Source organism: Protopterus annectens, chromosome 1.part2, assembly GCF_019279795.1.
Source record: "Protopterus annectens isolate FY-2018-M chromosome 1.part2, PAN1.0, whole genome shotgun sequence".
Taxonomy (NCBI): domain Eukaryota; kingdom Metazoa; phylum Chordata; order Ceratodontiformes; family Protopteridae; genus Protopterus; species Protopterus annectens.
In genome coordinates, this window is record NC_056727.1 from 940,607,628 (window position 1) to 940,628,203 (window position 20,576).

The 20,576-nt window shown below is 45.4% G+C and overlaps 1 protein-coding gene across 1 annotated transcript in view; it reads right to left on the reverse strand.

Moving 5' to 3' along the window:
• The window catches only part of TOGARAM2 (TOG array regulator of axonemal microtubules 2), a 1,500,446-nt gene that overhangs the window by 69,571 nt on the left and 1,410,299 nt on the right, over positions 1-20,576 (reverse strand). The window lies entirely within an intron of this gene.

Consider the following 20,576-nt stretch of genomic DNA (forward strand, 5'->3'; position numbering starts at 1 on the left):
ACAACTGCTTAAAAGTGCCTTAGTCACTTTGACAGGTCCTGTACTCAGCTCAAAAGCAAAATAAAATCCCACTGTGAGTCCCAAACCCAGGACCTTGGAAACAGTAGTCTGCATGACTTACCACTAAGCCATGACTGTTATACAAGAACATTGTGCTAAAATAAATATATCACGTAATAGTAGGAATGAATGTAAAGGGAATATAGATGTGTAGTACACAAAGCATGCCATTTATAATTACTATCAAAACTAGTGGATTTCCATAATAGTAGTGTGTGAACAGAAACAGCCATGCTAGTTGGAAGCTAGTAGGTAATAATGTCACTATAGCACCTTGCAAGCCACACACATACTCACAGCAGGATAAGCACTGTCCATACCCCACAACCTCTTACAGGAACACATCTGGACCAAGTAATAAAATATGTGGAGCAAAGGCCCAAAACCAGGGACACATTACAAATAATGTTACAACAAACGTAGACAGTTCAGAGAGTAACAGGGTCTGCACTTTGTGGGATGTTTGGAAGGGTATGCAGTCTGAAACTTGAATGTTTGTCACCATATTCTGACTTGAGCCCAGAGTGACTTGCCAGTAAAAGGTGTGCATGAGATATTGACCAAAATATAAGGCAGAAATGTAGACAACCTGCAAATATATGTACACATGACGGGTCTGACACCACCATATTTGAATAGTTAAGAGCCTTGACATAGCAACAGTGAATAACTTTTAGGGATGCCCCACAGACCCCATGTGAAATGTACAAACAGTAGGCAGAAAGGTGTAACACATGCAATGGTAACTATGGAGTCCTGAAAGTATTCATCACTTGCATGGCAGAAAAAGTGTGGTAATACATATGCTCATGCTAACCCACAGTCACAACTGCAGCATACCAGACATTTTAATGGGTGTACCCCACTGATATGTACCATTCCATGAGGCACATAACAGATGAACCTGAAAGTTTCTGGGGCCTGCTCAGCAGCATACTCAAATACCCTAATAGATGTCAAGGCCCACACCATGGCCAACCACACTGCATGCTGTAACACCCTAGAAGATATAGCAAGCATTCCAAGGTGTGAATGTACATGGAAAATAGGAAAGCTACAGCAGCACACTACAGTCAAGACACCTAGCAGGCATACAAGTAGTGACTGTAAAGGGCAACTACTGAAGCCTTAGCAACAAAGGGCAAGCAAAAGTGAAAGGAAAGCACACACACACACATTAACAGTAGTAGTAGTTGTAGGTGTCAGTGTACATACACAGTTAGTACAGGAAACTGGAGAAATGAATGGAGGAATGTTAATCTACAACACACCTGGAAATATGAGAGAGATACCAACCTTTCCACTCACAGAACATTGTCCACAGCATAACAGCATGGTCCCTGCCCTTAAAATCTGAAAGGGCTACGCCTATCTCACATACCTTTTTATAGCACTGTTCTGAAATCACAGTGAGAACTGCAATCAGTACACAACTGGCTGCATGCAATTAGCAAATGCTGGCTAACAATTGGTGCAGAGGCCATCACATGGGCATATGCAGATACCTACAAAAGTATGCTGTACTCCCAGTCCACACATGCAATACTTTCATTGCACGCTGAGAAGGACGTGAGAGACAGACAGAGAGAGAGAGAGAGAGAGAGAGACAGAGACAGAGAAAACTGCAATTAAGCAGACACAAACAAATTGTTCAGCAACAGCTACCTGAAAGCTGACAATTGGGAAGTGGAGCAGCAGGACAGAGAACCAGACGGCAACACAAGCAGCTGTGACAAACACAGGTAATGTAAAGTAATACTATAAAGGTCTACATACTGTGAACCCTCCATATGTGTCATTGGTCTGTATCCATATGTATATGAAGATGTGTAAAGGGCAGGGACATACAGCAACTATCAGTGAAGGCTGTACATACATTTGTATGTGAGAGCATCTATGTGCACATATCAATGTTGGTTGATTGTAGGTTGTAGTGCCATGTACAAAGTAGGTTTCACAGTTATGTATGTTTAGCAGTATGTTAGTGTGTGTATACAGTATGGTAGACAAATATGTTGATATACCTGTCTAACATATGGATACGTATGTATGTCAACATATGTATGTGTGTATATATATATATATATATATATATATATATATATATATATATATATATATGATATGCATATATGTATACATACATAGAGAGAGATGTAGGAATACATAGACAGATGTAGATAGAATATTGTACAAACATATCTATGTAATGCACACATACAGATATAGATATATGTAGATACATATACATAGACAGACTGATATGACTACCTACAGGTATGACTGTATATGACGACCTGCAACACAGCCTGTCCCACCCCTCTGTCACTCACATCCCTCTGTGTCCCCTCCACATCTATAGCAATATATGTACATCAATATATATATATGTATATGTATACGGACATATATATATATATATATATATATATATATATATATATATATATATATATATATATATATATATATATATATATACATATAGATATATCTATATACATATATATATATATATATATATATATATATATATAGAGAGAGAGAGAGAGATGTATATAAATTCTGAGTGAGGCACATGTGTACAGATGTATTGCAACAGGTGCCTGGTGACAAAGGCATGGAGTGAACACCAGTGTCAAAACCGGAGTACCATACCACATTCCAGATCACCTACACCAGTAACCACCAGATATGTGATTGGCTGCCCACCACTGCATGTGTCAGGGGTGAACAGGGTCATAAATGTGTACAATAGTGGCCCCAATGATATTCACAGTGGCACACTATCCCTGGAATACCTGCACATGGTATGTGTCAGCGGACATGGTGTGTCAGCTATGGACATGTAGGTCGGTGTACCCCTCCACACCACATAATGGATGCCATGGTATGGACCTCACATGACAGCTACAGATATGGAGAAGGGCACAGTGACATATACAACACTGTGACAATGCACTCAAACACATTACCAATGCACAGTGAGTGACAACACCACAGAGTACACATATGCTACCCACATAGAGGTTACCACTCCCGGATTTACATATGTAAGTCACACCCATGACAGATGTCCAACAACCATAGTAACACCTCACACCATCCACCATCTAAATGTCTGCTGTGTGTCGTCCGTGCCACTGCAATAGAGTGCACATGTGGAGGTAAGAGTTCCTACCCACAGATAAGACATACCCTGCAATAAACCACACAGTGTTAAGAAGCAAGACTCCCCATGAGTACATGTCACACATACCCCTGCTGAATGTTAGTCAGATAGGTAATATGCCATATGAGTCACCCTGTGTAACTGTGTGACAGCAGCAGGTACCATCACACCACATGTGTCACAATGGTCAGGGTAGCAGGACAGTACACTGCTGTAGTCCCAGGGGCAATAGCATATTGTATAGTATTGTATTGTAATGTAATGTATTGTGTTGTATTGTATTGGTATGTTGAGGTGTCTCCTTCGTGGAGTGGAACCACTGCTGCTGTGCGCCAGTGTACAGGTACATATCCTGTAGTCAGGCTAGTGTTACATAGCACTTCTATATGTGTGTTTAGCTCCTGTCAGAGTTTATGTAGCATGCAACTGGGGATACCATCAGGTCCCATTCATGTTGTGTATTCTGCTGGCCTGAGGGTGGCACTCACCTAGACATCTGTGATGACAGGGAGGTTACAGTCAGCTGGGATAACTATGTCTTATTTTGGGGGAGAGGGCGGGGTGACACCTGCACTGAACCTGTCTGCCACAATGTTGTCGATATCTGTGGTGTCAGTGAAATATTTGTTGTTGTGTACTAACTATGGGCATAGAGGATGGATCCTGACCAGGTTGCTAACATAACTGAAGAAGGCCTTCTGGTTATCTGTAGTGTCCCTCTTGATTTCCCTCTCAAAGTTGCCCATGGATTTTGTATGATGGAAAATAGATCCTTACTAGTGCTGCTCAGACATGCCCTCCCTTTATGGAATTATGCTCTGTCTTGCAGTAGCTTCCATCTTTTGTAATACAATTTGTCTATGGCTGGGGTCCACCAGACAGGATGCTGTCCCTTTGTGGAGAGTGTCTTGGTCATATATGGGATTGCATGATCCATGCATTCTCAGAGATGTCTGTAGAAAGCGATTGTGTAGGGGTCAGCATTGTGGGTTGTATCTGCCACTGGCCCAGTGGGCTGAAAGGATACCATGTCACTGTTACAAAGTGTAAAGTTTGTATCTGTAATGTTATGCACTATAGTCGTTTGTGCTGGTGGTGGAGGTGGGATATGTGTATCCAGGGCAATCAGTGTGTGGTCAGCTCACAGTAGTTGATGATGTAGGCCATACAGTACCTAGATACAAACCCCCAGAGTGAGGAGGTGCTCTTGACCTGAATCAGTGTTCTGACTGCTGGGGTTTGGTAGTATGTCATATGGAGTGTGCCAGGTACTGTTGCACAGTTGCTGGCTGAGCACTGATACCTGGCCATCTACATGTGTATCCACCAATAGACAGACAGATGCTACATATGTGAGATATGTTGTATCATAACAGTCGAGTAGCATGTGTAGTATGTGTGCCAAATTCTGCTGACATATATTGCTGATACCAGGTTATTTTCTTTCTCAGGTACATGGCCCACCCTCTGAATCCCACCTACTCCACAGCTGAGGATGAGGAGATACACCAGAGCCTGGTGTGGGATTATGCAATACTCTTTTCCCGCACCAGCCAGAATCAGCAGGAGAGGGCTGCACTGTGGCAAGACCTTGTCCGTCGGGTAAATGACATAGGCACGCATAATAGGACATATGAGCAGGTGCGACATCACTGCAGTAATTTAATCAGACATGTCCATCAGCGTGTCGGATATCCACAGGCAACAGGTCGCCACAGGTGGTGGGGTGGCTACACATCCCCCACTCACCAGACTGGAGGGACTACTCATGAGTGCAGTGGCTCCAGTCTGCCAGCAACAACAACAGCAGCAGACATGCATTATGATGGAGGCTGGAGCCACGCAGCAGCAAGACAGTGAATGTGCAGGTAATATGCCATATGTATAGTTGACTGTTGTGTACACTGGTAGTTAATGCATGTGTGAGGTGTGTCCTTGGTTTGTAGCTTTCACCATAGTATTTAATGTGCAAGTGTGATATCCTCAATAGTAGCAGCTGACCTGTGAAAGGCGACTGTTGCACTACTTACCTGTATCATACTCAGTAACAATGGCACAGTTGTGCCCACTGACATTAGTTTCTTCATGTCTGCAGGACCCTCTGGTATAACAGCAATGCAGCCTATCCATGCTGGTGAGTGTGTATTAACAATTCCTGTAATAGTGTTGATAGTAATAGTACTATTTGGCTCACTTAGTAGTGCTCTTTGTATGCATGTAGGTGTGTCTGTGTCTGTGTGTTGATATCACGCATACTGAGTACTGCACAATTGTGTGAAACTGTGTGCATGTGTGCATGTGTGCATGTGTGCATGTGTGCACCTGTGCATGTGTGCATGTGTGCATGTGTGCACCTGTGCATGTGTGCATGGGTGCATGTGTGCACCTGTGCATGTGTGCATGTGTGCACCTGTGCACGTGTGCATGTGTGCATGTGTGCATGTGCGCACGTGTGCATGTGTGCATGTGTGCATGTGTGCATGTGTGCATGTGTGCATGTGTGCATGTGTGCACCTGTGCATGGGTGCATGTGTGCACCTGTGCATGTGTGCATGTGTGCACCTGTGCATGTGTGCATGTGTGCATGTGTGCATCACTGGTAATGTGTAGACATTGTAAACTGTGTTTCCTGTTTCCCTCCCACAGGTTCTGTTGCTGCTCTGGTGTCATGTAGCAGGGAACCTGACTCAGGTGCCGTGGGTACTGATAATGATGACATCTGTGTAATGGCACAGGAAAGTATGCCAGGGTCCGCCATTGGTCAGCCAATTGACAGTACACAGCTGTCGACCCCATCAATGCGCACAGTTATCCTGCCAATACACCCTTTGTCACCAATGTCCCTAGGTGATGGACAGCATACAGTGGGCATTGACCAGGGTAATGTGGTATCTGTGGCACATGCCTCTCCACACAGCAGCCATGGGCATGGCCCAGAGATGGTACCACACAGACAGATGTCCAGGGGTTCTTGTGGGAGCATCCGTGGGCGTACTGCCCCTGTCAGATGTGCCCACAGAGGTCTTACAACCTCAGCTATGTTTCGGGCTGTCATGCAGGCACAGTCACGTATGGAACGGTACACCAGACAGGGTCTGAGGGAGCTGACAGCATGTCGCACAGCCATGACTGACAGTATGCGTGACATTGCTGCTGCCATCCGTGATTTCACTGATGTCATAGACAGACATTGTGGGGACATATTAGACCGGTTCCACAACTACATGTCCATGAGCCAGGGCGATGGTGGGCGGTTGAGGCATCGACGTGGCCGTATGCCAGGAACAGCAGCAGCTGGCAGTCATCGCGGACGACAACAGGGCCGCGGCTGCCCTCATAGTGCCAGCAGCAGCCCCAGCAATGCTGGGTCTGTGCTGTCATCAGACCGCCCCAGGAGACCACGTGCACGTGGCTCTGGCCAGGCCCGACAGGGATCTGTGTCCAGTCAATGAACACCTGCTTCTGATGACAATACCCAGTCTGGGTTGGTACTGGATACGGTCCGTAGCACCCCTGCAAGGCACAGGTACCATGTCCGTGGCCAGAGACACTGATCTGTATGACCTGGCAGGTACAGTCTGTGGCTGTCCACAACCACCAGTATATGGCAGCCATGAGGTGGAACTGTGTGCATCCATACACACATGCGAATTGACAACACCTAGGGCTACCGCATACACGCACACACTGCATCAACATTGCCCCACCTTCTACTGCTGTCCCTCACCAACACACATACACATACATGTCAATCGGTATCGGTGGCTGACTCAGGCATACCAAGTTCACACCCTGTGCATATGATGAAACTGTGCCACCTCCTGCAATCTGTAACAACTGTGCAGGTACAGGTTAACATGTTGCTGATGCACAGGGTGACCACTTAGATGTGTAGTAATAGTATCATGTTGTTAACAGTACTGTGTGCTGAATTAATTGTGGGTATATCACAGCATGCCTGATGCAGTAAGTACCATAGTGTATCATCTGCACATGTTGGCATACTGGTGGTAATGATGTCAACAGAAGGCTACATACATAGGTAGCACAGGGGGTAGGGTAATGAATGTAGTAATACACAATGATGGACATATAAATTGCAAGTGGCATGTTGCCCACACTGGACTCTGCAATGCAGATGTTTGAGGATGTTGATATATGTGCAGTACTACACGACTGGTACAGGACACACAGGAGCACCCTAGCACTGCATGCTCACATCTCATACCATGCTAGACAGCCCCAACACACATAACTAACTGTCACAGGAGGGAGAGTCCCCATATATGTCAGAGATACTGTGGTGGCAGGCCAGGTAGCATACATCCTACTAAGTATGGAACCACTGAGTGAAGGCTCAGTGTCTGTTATTTGACATGTGTATTACTGCAGGTATGAGCACATGGGTTTCCATCCAGTTATTGTACATCCTGACAGTACATGGTCTGTACACTTGTATGCACTGAGACTGGACCCTAGCCATCTGACCCGTGTATTTCCATGTACATGTGCATAGTGCCTGCATATTTGCAGTGTTACCTACTGGAACTAGTATAGCTTGTTTGTTGTACAATGGACTACATGCAGCCCTGTTTACTGTAGCTTTGTTTGCATGCATGTTTGCTTGCAATTACCCTGGAATACTGATCACACCTGTAATGCATAGTTATAGAGCTTCTGTGGACTCCTAGTGCCATCTGCATAGTTTACTATATGTATGTCCATGTCCCACTTGACAGGATGTCACTGTTTGTCCTGTTCACATGTACATTGCCTGTGACACAGTTCATATGACTTACCTGGCATGTGTCCACGTGAGCAGTCATATATGCTACTGCTAACTAATCACAGGCACTACACCTTCACATATTCATCTTCTGTTGAACTACCTGCTTTGCTAGGGACAGCCTGCACCTGTCACCCCTGGGCTTTCAGATATTGGCAAAGGCTCTTGCTACCCCCATAGTGCCTATGTTAGGCAAGGCTCAAATGACAAACCCACCTTCATAGGTATCACAAGGGATAAGAAACTAAGAGTAATGCTACCCAATGCCAGAAGTCTAAACCTCCAGATGCATGCACCCAAAACACTCCTTGGCATGGAGAACATCGATATCTGTGCAGTAACAGATGCCTGGTTCAGGGCTACTGAGAGCACACCAGCACTACCAGGTTTAACCTGGTTGATTTCTTTGAAACAGTCACCAAGGCCATTGACGAGGGAAGGTGGTTCACACAGCCTACCTGGACCTTGCAAAAGCCTTCACAACAATACCCCACTTGGGCATTCTAGAGAAGCTCACCAGCTTAAATATAAGCCCCTATGTCACTAGATGGATTGCACAGTGGCTCAAGGACAGAACCCACATGGTTAGCATTGCTGGAGCCATGCCTGACTCCAAACCAGTTACGAGTTGTGTCCCACAAGGCTCAGTCCTGGGACCTCTCTTGTTTGGTATATATTTATTGGAGGTACAGGCCAACACGGACTGACTGTGGCTGACCAAATATGCAGATGACTGCGAACTGGCCACCATAATCGACTCTCCAGCCGACACAAGCATCTTCCAAAGGGGCATCATAGAAACAGACAACTTGTGCCAGAGCCATGGCCTTCAGCTGAACAGTGTTTAGAAAGGGGAATGTGCATTCTGTAGTCTGTTCACCTAGTTGCCAAAAGGGACATTGTCCTCACACACACTACCCCCCTCAGCCAAAAACACACACTTGCCAATTGCAGGATTCAAACCCCTATCTGACTATGTTATGACACTCAAGACAGACACATTAGCAGAGTGTGCTATTCGCATTATTGGGAGGTTTCTCTTCTCTTGCTGTACTTATAGGGTGCTGACATCATCAGTGTTTAGAAAGGGAAATGTGCATCCTGTAGTCTGTTCTCCTAGTTGCCAAAAGGGACATTTCTCTCGCACACACAATTGCACACTCACTAACCCCCCTCAGACAAACACACACACTTGCAGGATTCAAACCCCTACCTAACTACATTATGACACTTGAGATTGATGTATTATCAGAGCGCGCTATTCGCATTACTGGGAGGTTTTCTTTCTCTTGCTGTACTTATAGGGTGCTGACATCATCAGTGTTTAGAAAGGGAAATGTGCATCCTGTAGTCTGTTCACCTAGTTGCCAAAAGGGACATTGTCCTCACACACACTAACCCCACTCAGCCAAAAACACACACTTGCCATTCGCAGGATTCAAACCCCTAGCTGACTATGCTATGACACTCAAGATGGACACATTAGCAGAGTGTGCTATTCGCATTACTGGGAGGTTTTCCTTCTCTTGCTTTACTTATAGGGTGCTGACATCATCATTGTTTAGAAAGGGAAATGTGCATCCTGTAGTCTGTTCTCCTAGTTGCCAAAAGGGACATTGCCCTCACACACACTAACCATTCAGAGGATTCAAACCCCTACCTAACTATGCTATGATACTTGAGACGGACGCATTAGCAGAACACGCTATTCGCATTACTGGGAAGTTTCCTTTCTCCTGCTATACTTATAGAGTGCTGACATCATCAGTGTTTAGAAAGGGGAATGTGCATCCTGTAGTGTATTTTCCTAGTTGCCAAAAGGGACATTTCTCTCCCACAAACTTACACACACACCAACCCCACTCACTCACACACTGAGCATTTGCAGGATTCAAACCCCTACCTAACTATGTTATGACACTTGTGACGGATGCATTAGCGGAGCACACTATTCGCATTACTGGGAAGTTACTTTTCTCCTGCTGTACTTATAGGGTGCTGACATCATCGGTGTTTAGAAAGGGGAATGTGCATCCTGTGGGGAGGCAGACACCAAGCACACTCTGGCTAAGCTGTCATTCCCTAGGGCAAACAGCCTAGTGTTGACCTCTACACCCATATGTTTAATTGTCAAATGCACATTATTTGTTGCTGATAGACTGTTTGCACATCTTTATTGCCATAACATTCCCTGTTTGTATGATCAACTTGTGCATCTGTGGAAGATGTTTGCATATGAGAGGGATCCACTATATCATGTATGTCTCTGTAGTCATTTAACTGTGTGCACTGGGCAGACTGCTGTAATGTGGTTGGTTCCTGGAATAACACATAAAAATACCAGATATGTGTGTCCAACTGCTAAACTGAGATTTGGCCTAAGTGTGTGAGCATGCCCAGTTCAGCCTTCCCATGGCATGTTGTCTGACATATGTCTCATTTATCGGTGTGTGAGCATGCCCAGTGTGAGCATTCCATATGTTGGACTCTGCAGCCCACCAAATTTGTGGATGAGTGTGAACTTCAACAAATATCACCCGTTTATGGTTGTGTGTTGTGTGTCATGTTGTGTAGTTACTGTACAACTGCTTTGTGTGTGAATACAACAGGATTATACTGTGCCTGCAGTGTTTGCATGGGATACTTTGCATACAGTTGTCAACATCCTTTCACACTGACTGTATAGTGTACTGGTAGTACTTTGACTGTGGTGGACAGTATCCTGGGCTTTAGTGCTATCACTGCTTTACATTTCGATAGTGGGCACAACAGCCTGGTTAGGGGCCAGTTGTGTACATCTGACCATGTTGCATTCTGTTCAGATATGAACTACTTAAACCAGGCTTGTCCAACATTGGTAGTGTATTCCACAACATAGGTGTACATTTGCAAACACTAGCGATGTGCCCTAGTCCATGTCTAATGCTAGTTGGAGAGTGTGTTTGTCCTTCAACACACATTGTAAGTGGAGTTTGCCATGACATATGTCATGGTAAGTATACTGTGCCTCTGTCTACCTGTGACATGACAGTGATACTCAGGATAAAGCTACCATCTCCCATCCACTCATCAAGATTCCTTTTGAGGAAGATTGATAAGTGACTCTATGGGTAGCCTGTACTGGGGGTTCACTCATGGGTGGGGGTGGCTTCTGTGTTATGGATCACGCAGTACAGCTTGTCCTATGTAAGTCAGTACTGGGGTTCAGGTCTGTCATGTGCATAGCTCACTGCCATTCAGATTGTACAAGGTGCAGCATGTTTATTGATACCAGCAACACAGGCAACACATGGCATCTGTGCAAGCTCTTTGATACTCCTGGTGAGGTACTGTTGGGGACTTTACGGTTGATGGAGGTGTCTGCTGAGGTACATCCCACAGGGGCTATTGTAGTCAATTGTACTGCTGATGAAGGATGACTGCAGAGCCACAGTGACCTCCCCTTATCTAGATCTGACAACCTTCATGATTAGGTGGGTATATGGTATGTTTCTGTAAACACTACAGCACATGTTTGTCCAATGCAGGATATCTATCACCTTGTGTCCCCAGGTCTCTCATTACATGTTAACTACATAATGGGTTAACACCTATGTGGTAATTGGTGGGCACTTACTGTATATCCACGGGGGTTGACTACACACATTTCTGCAATTAGCTTGCTGACATGGCTATGGCACCAGTTGTCTGTTTCTATGTGGCCCTTTTGTGGGATGCTTGTGTCAGCTGGTGGATCATATGTGGTGAGCAGTTTGTAGTCCTCTGCAAACATGTTCGGACACAGTCCTTCCATGTTTGCCTGTACCTATGGGACATATATACCAGATGAGGGAGATCCCAGGACCAAGCCTTGTGGGATGCCAGTTATATCTGGTTTGTAGTCTGACATGGCTGCAGCATGTCTGACCATGTCTGTTCTGTCCTTGGTCTGGTTTGCAACCCCTCTACTGACATGGGGGTTTATATTTAAGCTGGTGAGCTTATCTATAATGAACACGTAGGGTATTGTATAGAAGCCTTTGCAAGGTCCAGCTACACTGTGTGGACCACATTGCCCTCATCAATGACCTTAATGACTGTTTCAATTGAGTCAAACATGTTTAGGGGCAGGATCTGCACTTAAGAAAGCCCCACTGGGTAGGGTCCGGTGTCAGTAGGTCCCCAATATCTTTATGTCTGTGGTACATACTGATCCTTTCTACAGCTGTGCAGACCGAGCTTCTCAGGATTCTGGGGTAGTAGTTTTCAGTATCCATTCAGGCAACACCTTTGTTGAGAAGGACCACTGTTGTTGTACACTGCTCTTTGGGTACATATTCTGTGGTAAGGCTGACATTGAGCAGTAGTGTGGTTTGGCATTCCATTCATCTTGGAGTCCATGTTGCACTAAGCCCAGGACACCATCTCATACCATTGCTGCTGTGTGTTTTGCTTTGTAGATGTTGGCTGTTACCTCAGCATCTGCAATGTCAGGGGGCCAGCAGTCTGCTGGGATAGATATTCTGCATTCGGGGGGGGGTTTGCACTGCACCTGTCAGGATGTATGTTGGCAATATGTGTGTGTGTTTGTAATATTTGTGTGATTCAGGGCATATCTGTGAATTCCCAACATGGTTCCTACCATCAGTTGTGAAAGCCTTGGGATTATCCTTAGTGTCCTGTACAATTTGTATCTTCATAGGTTCATAGGTTCATACTAGGCTATCCACCCTAGGGCATTTGTTAGCCTAGCCAGAGTGTGTGTGGCTTTGCCACCCCTTGCTATGTGAATATTATGGCCATTTATGATTTGCTTTGCTGTGCCTCTGTCTGGACATGACACAGTGAAGACCCCCAGTGTAACTCTACAATCATCCATCCACTTGGCAAGATTCCTGTTGAAGAGTGTCAGTGAGGGGCTCTGCCTAACATGGAGTGGGATTCTGGTCCAGGGTGTGGGGAGCCTCTGGATTATGTATCTGTCCCACCAGCACATCCTATTTCATTATTTGTTGAGGTTGACATCTCTCACTCTCACAGCTCCGATGGATTTGAGTTTCTGGGGTGGAGCATGTCCCTTACTCCTGTGTTGGGCATGGCCTTCTACAACAGGCATGCAATGCCTCTGTGTAGGCAGTATGTGACTGCATTCAGCTGGGGTGTCTACAGCCAGGCAGCATATGACATATATTTGAGACCCTTTATCCTCTTGGTGAGGTACCTTTGAGGTCTTTCCAACTGCTGCAGGTGTCAGGTAAGGTACATCCCATATGAGGCATTGTACTAGATTATGGGTGTGATTAGAGAACAGTATAGGGGCACAATGACCTCTGTTGACGTAGATGTGAATCCTTTCCTGATACGGTGTCAAATGTAGACAGTCTTCCTAGCCACATTGGCAATGTGGGTGTCACATAACAGGTTACTGTCCACTTGTGTCCCTAGGTCCCTGGTTACTCCTTCCATACATAATGGTTTACCACCTATGTGGTAATTTGTGGTACCTTGTTTGGTATTTGGTGGGACATTCATACTGTCCAGTGTCTTCAGGACGGCTGGATGGGGTTCCTGTGTGTGAGAGTGTGGTCTGTAGCATGCTACAGACTGTACAGCAGTCTTGCCTACAGTTAGTTGCACATGGGTGGACTCCAATGCCTTGTGCATTGTCAGTTACCTGGACGTATGGGTGTCTGTGCTGACTATGGATACTCACCTTGCTTTTATGTTTTGCTCCAGGTTTTGGGGCCATGACACATGATACATGGTATAACCTGGTAGTGCTGGTGTGCTGTCAGGAGGCTTGCAGCAGGTTTCTGTCACTGCACAGACATCGATGTTCTCCATACTGGGGATGGCCTTGGGAGCATGCATATTGGGGTTTACACATCTGGCATTGGTCAGCATTTCCCTTATGTTTCTTTCCACTTATGTTTTCTAGGGTGGTGGGTCAGTCTTTTCAGCCTTGCCTACAAAAGTCTCTATGGAGGTGGCAAAGGCCTTATCCAATATTCAGATGCCCAGGGGTAACAGGTGCAAGCCATCCCAAGAACTGCTGCGTGGCTTGTCAAGCATGACATCCCAAGCAGACAGACATTGGATCCCCTTGGAATGACACCAGTAAGTGTGCCACTTGCTATGACTGATCATTCCGTGTTTGTACTGTGGCATTATTCTTGGTAAGGGTAGGATGTTGCAAACGGTGAGTGTCATACTGGCCTGGACTACATAATCAGAGAGCTCATCTATGTCTCTTTTCATGTAGTCTAGGGAGGTACATCTCAGGTCATTCACACCAGCATGGACTATGGCTGCATCATATTTCTACTTGCTTTGGAGTGACCTGCATACTTCTGTTATGTGGCATATTGTGGCAGCCTACAGGCAGCTTACTGTACCCTTTCCCTTGTTCAGTCTGGTGTGCGGGACAGCAGTGTGTCTGACTATGGAGTCACCTATTACAACTGTATCAGGCATGTTGTTTCTCCTTCTGGCCTGTGACTGTTTGGCACACCAGCTTTGTGTACTATGTGTTGCATGTGTTATGTTTGGAGGATGTTTGATTGGGTGTCTGCTTTAGAGGCCTCTGTTGGTGTGCTGTGTTTGTAATTTGTGCCTCCGGGAATGTTTTTCTGTGTTTATGTGTTTGGTTTGCAGTTGTCATAGGTCTATGTGGGACTGTGTTTGTGGTGTGTGTGGTTACCTTCTCCTCCTGACTAGTTTTGGGAGTACTGAGTTGAGGGAGCTCAGCCTCCAGTTTGGATAGATGGTTGCATCTCTCACATATATTTGTATTTCTTGGGTGGAGTTGGGGGTTGTCTGTGTACTTGGGGCAGGTGTAACATTGCCTCAGGATTCACAGATTCAACTTGTTGTGGCTGGCCTTAGTGGATTGTATGTGTGGACAGATTTTATTGCCATACTACTGATCAGTGATTACTTCATTGTTTATGTTTGCTCTATCATGTAGTAGCTTCCTCATTCTCTTGCATGGTTTGGTTATGGCTGGTGTCCACCATGCCAGATTCCTGTGTGTATGGCATTGTGTCTTGTTTTAATTTAGGATTGCATAATCCAAGCATTCCTGGCAGTGTTCATGGAATGGCTGTATTACAGGTTCTGAGGTGTGGCCCATATTTTGCACCTGCACAGGACCTTTAATGGATTCCACATCAGTTTGGAGGAGTGCAAATATTGCTTAACACATGTTTTCCACTGTGGTTTTCTGGCCAGGGACTGTGGTCAGGATTTGTATATCCAGTGTGATTACTCTATGGTCTGGTTTTACCAGTGAGCAATACACTTCTCATCTTGCCATCCAGTACCCATGTTGCTGATTATCACATCCAGTATGCTTACCCCTCTTGTGGGAGTGGTACGTTGTTCCTGGGCCTTTTGGTTTATGGATTCTATGAACTTTTGTCCTACACTGTTGGAGCTAGAATAATGCTCCCAGTCTATGTCTGGGTATTTTCAGTCACCCAATATAATGTGGTTTGGAGGACTTGATATATTCATGTATTCCAGCATAGGCCAGGTGCAGTTCCTGGTGTTGGGACAGTAGTCTGTAGCAGGCTATAAACTGGGGGGCAGTTTTAGCCACTGTTACTTGACCATGGCTAGTCCATGCTGCTTTTGTTGTGGTACCAACATGGGGTGTGGTTATCCTTGACAATTCTTGCTAGTCACCCTCCTTTTGTAGCTTGTTCCATGTTTTGAGGCTGTACAGCACAGTATGAGGTGTAACCTGGTAGTGTTAGGGTGCTGTTGTGAGCCTTGACTCAGTTTTCTGTTACAGCGCAGATATCAACATTCTCCATACTGGGTGAGTTTAGACTGCATGCATCTTGCTGTTTCGACTTATCCCTTATCTTATTCTTATCCCTTCTGATACCTATGGAGATAGGTTTGTGTTTTCAACCTTACCTATTCAGGGCACACTGTGGGTAACAACAGCCTTTGCCAGTATCCATACGGCCTGCACTGATAGGAGCACGCCAGTCCTAGCAGGTGGTGCATCATGTCATGCTCAGCATGTCATCCCAGACTGACACACATTGGATCCCCTTTGACTAACTGCGATACTTCAGTCAATTATTGCACTTGATCATCTCATTGTCATGTTGTGGCATGATGCTTGGTGAGGGTAGGATGTTAGTCAGGGTCCTCAGGTGTGCATATAGTACATGGTGTTACATTACTTAACACATAGCATTCATGCCTCAGGTGGTGCTGCAGGGCTGCCTCTGTCGGATGCATATTACACTTCCCTGTACATGTTTGAGAGCAGGTTGTGTCATGTTAGGCATCCCTGTTACTATATGAGTGAGTCAGAGAGGGGTATCATTCCCAGGGTTCCTACTGCGCCAGTGTATGTGCTATGCGTTGCCTCTTTGCCAAGGCCAGGGCATACTGGGCACGCCTCCTTCTGCCTACTGGGGCAGGCTCAGGTTGTTCCTCCTCCGAGTCACGCTCTGCCTGTTATGGCCTTGGCAATGGTGGGGGGCTGTTTGGCCCGGCCCTATGCTGGTCCTGCTGCAGCTGTTTTCGCAAGATCATATTATGTAGCATAGCATATACCATGACAATTTGGGTACATGTAGTTGGTGTGTACTGCAAGGCTCCACCAGATGTGTCCAGACACCGGAACCGTAACTTGAGCAGCCCAAACACACGCTCTATTACATTACGTGTTTGTGTGTGTGCCTCATTATGGCGTTCCTGTTCAGGTGTGTGTGCATTTCTGATGGGTGTCATCAGCCACGGCTCCAGTGCATAACCTGCATCCCCCACTAGGTGTCCGTGTGGGATGTCCCCATTGGCAAATGTCTGGTACAGCTGCGTCAAATGCCAGATGTGGGAATCATGGTAGCTCCGAGGACAGCCAGCACACACATTCATTATTATGCCCTGGGCATCACACAAGACCTGGCAGTTGATGGAAGGGAAGCCCTTGCGGTTGATGTATGCCCTACCCCGCTCACCGGCTGGTGCTTTGATGCGTATGTGCATGCAGTCTATTGCACCCACTACCTCAGGGTATTCCGCTATTTGCTGGAAGAGACGCATATTGCTGGCCAATACCTCACGGGCATTGGGGAAATATACATGATCACCGACATGTGCTGACATGGCATCCAAGGTATGTGTTGAGTTGGTCTCTGGAAGGTACCTGTTGCTAGTATTCTTAGGCCAACACATACCTTGGTTTCCACTGGGATGGGTTCCCCTCTGTTGGTTCTGTGTGTGAGGCGTGGCCTGCACAGCTCCACTATTTGCTGCAGGAGGTCTCTGTCCACTCTATAGTGCTCTACTATCTCCAGCTCATGTAACCCGTGGTAGGTGACCCTGGGTCTCCTCACTGTGGGTTGTCTGGCACCATCTGCATTGTCACCACCCTCAGCAAGTCGCCTATGTCTCATTATGACAGCTATGGCAGCCCCTAACATTTCTGCTCTGAGTTCAGCTTTTTCAGTTTTCACTTCTGATAACTTAACTCCTGTCTTGCAGTGTCTCTTGAGAGAAACATCCTGCACTGCTGTTTGCAGAGTTTTAAGTGCTGGGCTGGGCTACTATTCTGCCTGTGTAATTGCCTGCATCTAATTGTTTTCACCTGCTAGCTCCAGCAGTATTCCCTGCTAGCTTCCTAGTAAATCGGTTGCTTCCTTTTTCCTCTCTGTTTCCTCAGGGAGGAGCCGGGTGTAAACCAGCATAAACATGCTCACAGTGGCTTACACGCGCGCACACATACTTACACGGTTCAGAATCTGCTTATTCGGATTAAAACGTGTGCACGCCCGTGCAAACAGTGTTAAACATCTCCCAACATGCTCCCACATGCTCAGTCTGCCTTACACGCGCGCACACTGCCTTACTCGTGCTTCATGGCGTGCACACGTGCGCATACACACCCAGCAAGAAACTTTGGTGTAGGCAACAGTGTACACCTTCCATTTCTTGACTTTCTCATGCTTATTTAGTGGCACACCTCTTTCCATGATATCTGTCTGACATCTGTCATGTAACTCTGACCTCCAATGAACTGCATTTCTTTCTACCATTCCCCCCTGTGATGTCACCTATCTCCTACTCTGTTCCTCCCCCTTCTGTAACTCTTACACTACTCAGACTATGCTCATTTGCTATGTGACAGTGGAATTCAGTATCCTAACACTCATTTGCATCAGATTGCCTACTAATGCTTAGTTACATGTATTAGACTCAGCTTCCCCCCTTAGCAACCACTACACGGTGGCCATGTTGGTTTTGGTTTGCTGGTCCCTGCACTGACATTCCATGTATTGCATAAAACCCACATTTGTGGGTTTAAAACCTTCGTTTTTATGTTTTATACAGCGCAGCCCATTTGCGCGGGGCGGCGCTGGGTTTAAACATCGGCAATCGCCGAAAAAAAAAAATTATATTTTTAATATATTTGCATCAGGTTACTTTGCCAATGGCCACATATTTGGCCATTGGCATGCTGCCTGACACATATGCACCCTTTATTTGGAGCTGACATGGCTCCATTGCAGTTTTTGCAGAAACGTACTCAGTTGTCAACTGAGTACATTTCTGCAGCTAAAACAGCTCTTACACGGGCTGTTCTGGGCTTCCTGGATTGCTAATCATCCTCATTTGCATGCTATTCGGCTGCAAGTGAGGTGATTAGCTTATCCACGCCCACTCCGTGTAAGAGCCGTTTTAGCTTGTCTCTTACACGGACTTTGGGCTGTTCCTGGATCGCGAAGGCTGCATTGAGTCTTACACTACTCTTAGACTCCGTGCAAGCCTTCGTGAATCCGGCCCTAGAGTGTGTGTGTGTGTGTGTGTGTGTGTGTGTGTGTGTGTGTGCGCGTCTGTGAGCATTGCTTTCCTGTAGTAGGATAAGTTTCAGAGCTCTCATCTCAACCAAATGTATCTGCCTCAGTATTACCCATCTAAACTGACTACTGTAGAGGTTATTCCTCTGTCTATTTCCAGCAGTTACTAAGTTGAAAGAATAGCCATTAAAGCTTTTCAGTTTTCTATCTTGGGTAATTTAACGTTAACTCTGTCTGAAATGGATGTAGTTTAGTTCATCACAGGCATATTCATTGAAACATGTTCAATCAAACTCGGGAAACCAAATGAGTAACACATCAGTCATTTGTATAAAAGTCTTTCAGCTTTTCCCAGTTAGGGGTCACCACAGCAGAACTCCAATCCACTCATGATTGGCAGTGGAGTTTTACAGTGCCAAGTTGCCAGCCCAACACCCAACCTTCAAAGAAGGCACACCTATTCATACTCGTACCTGCCTGCATGTTTTTAGCGTCACTCAACCATGGGGGGGACATGCAGACTCCACACAGAAGGATCTCCAGCCGAGAATCGAACAGGAGAACCTCTTGATGTGAGGCGACAACGCTAACCGCTGCACCACCGCAGCCTACATCAGTCATTTGTATGACAGTGGCAAATCCTTTCAAATACCCAGTGTTGAGGGGTGCAACCCCCTCCAATTTAATATAACAAGGAATGTAGCAAAAGCTTTAGCGTACATTATAACAGTTATGGTGGTTTAGTCTGTCTGGCTGTCTCCAGGTTTGCCCAACTAAACATTGATGAATGCAAAAGGGAGGAGTTAGCTGGATAGTAACTGAAACTCTGCCTAGTTGTCCTTATATCATTTTAGGTATCTAAAAAGCCATTGTCCATATATGGATAAACTAAGGAAGGGTATGTGGACAGAAATAATAAACTAAAAGGTTCTATGCCTAAACACTAAGCCAGGAAATATTGCATTGCATATAGACAAAATGTCAATAGAATTAGATAACTTTAAATTAAATACAGAGAAAGAAAATTTTTGCAGCTGGGAACATACTTTGCATCGTACACTCCTGTATTTCTAAATATATTAACTTCAATATCATATAACCTCAAGGCTCAGGAGAACTTCCTTGCTTCCACGGTTGCATGATCTTGTGAGATAAATGTTTTACTGTTCAATGAAATTTGAGAGCTGGTTAATACAAGTTGACTTTCCATTTTAATATTTACTTTTGTAGTATTCACCAGGTATCCCAGATAAAATAAGTCTTACAGTCGGAAGTAACAGTTACAACAAAAGCATATAATAAATATGCAGCCATTGTAGTGAAGATTCAGCTAAAGTCATTATTTCTGTGGTCATCTTAAGGACTGAATAGACTGGATGCACCAAATCATGAGGGTGAATTGATCCCACATCCTTATAAGGACAAATGCCTTTCTACCACAGACCTCCAGTATGCAGAACTTCAATTGCATATTAATGCTCATTTGCTCCTTTACAGGGGTGTGTGATGGTCAGGGGGCCAGGTTCCTGTGCATCAGAGTAGTGGCAGTTAGTGTACAGGATTAAGGTTTTGAGCTGTTAATGAGCTTCTTCCAGTTGACAAGGGTACAGAGTTTGATTCCATTCTCCTTTGTTTGCTATTGTGTGTATGTATGTGTATGTGAGAGAGAGAGAGAGAGAGAAAGTCACTCTACAGGTCACCCCAGACAAGAAAAGGGACACTTTTGCCAAGTGACCTTAGCTAACACATGTATAAAATA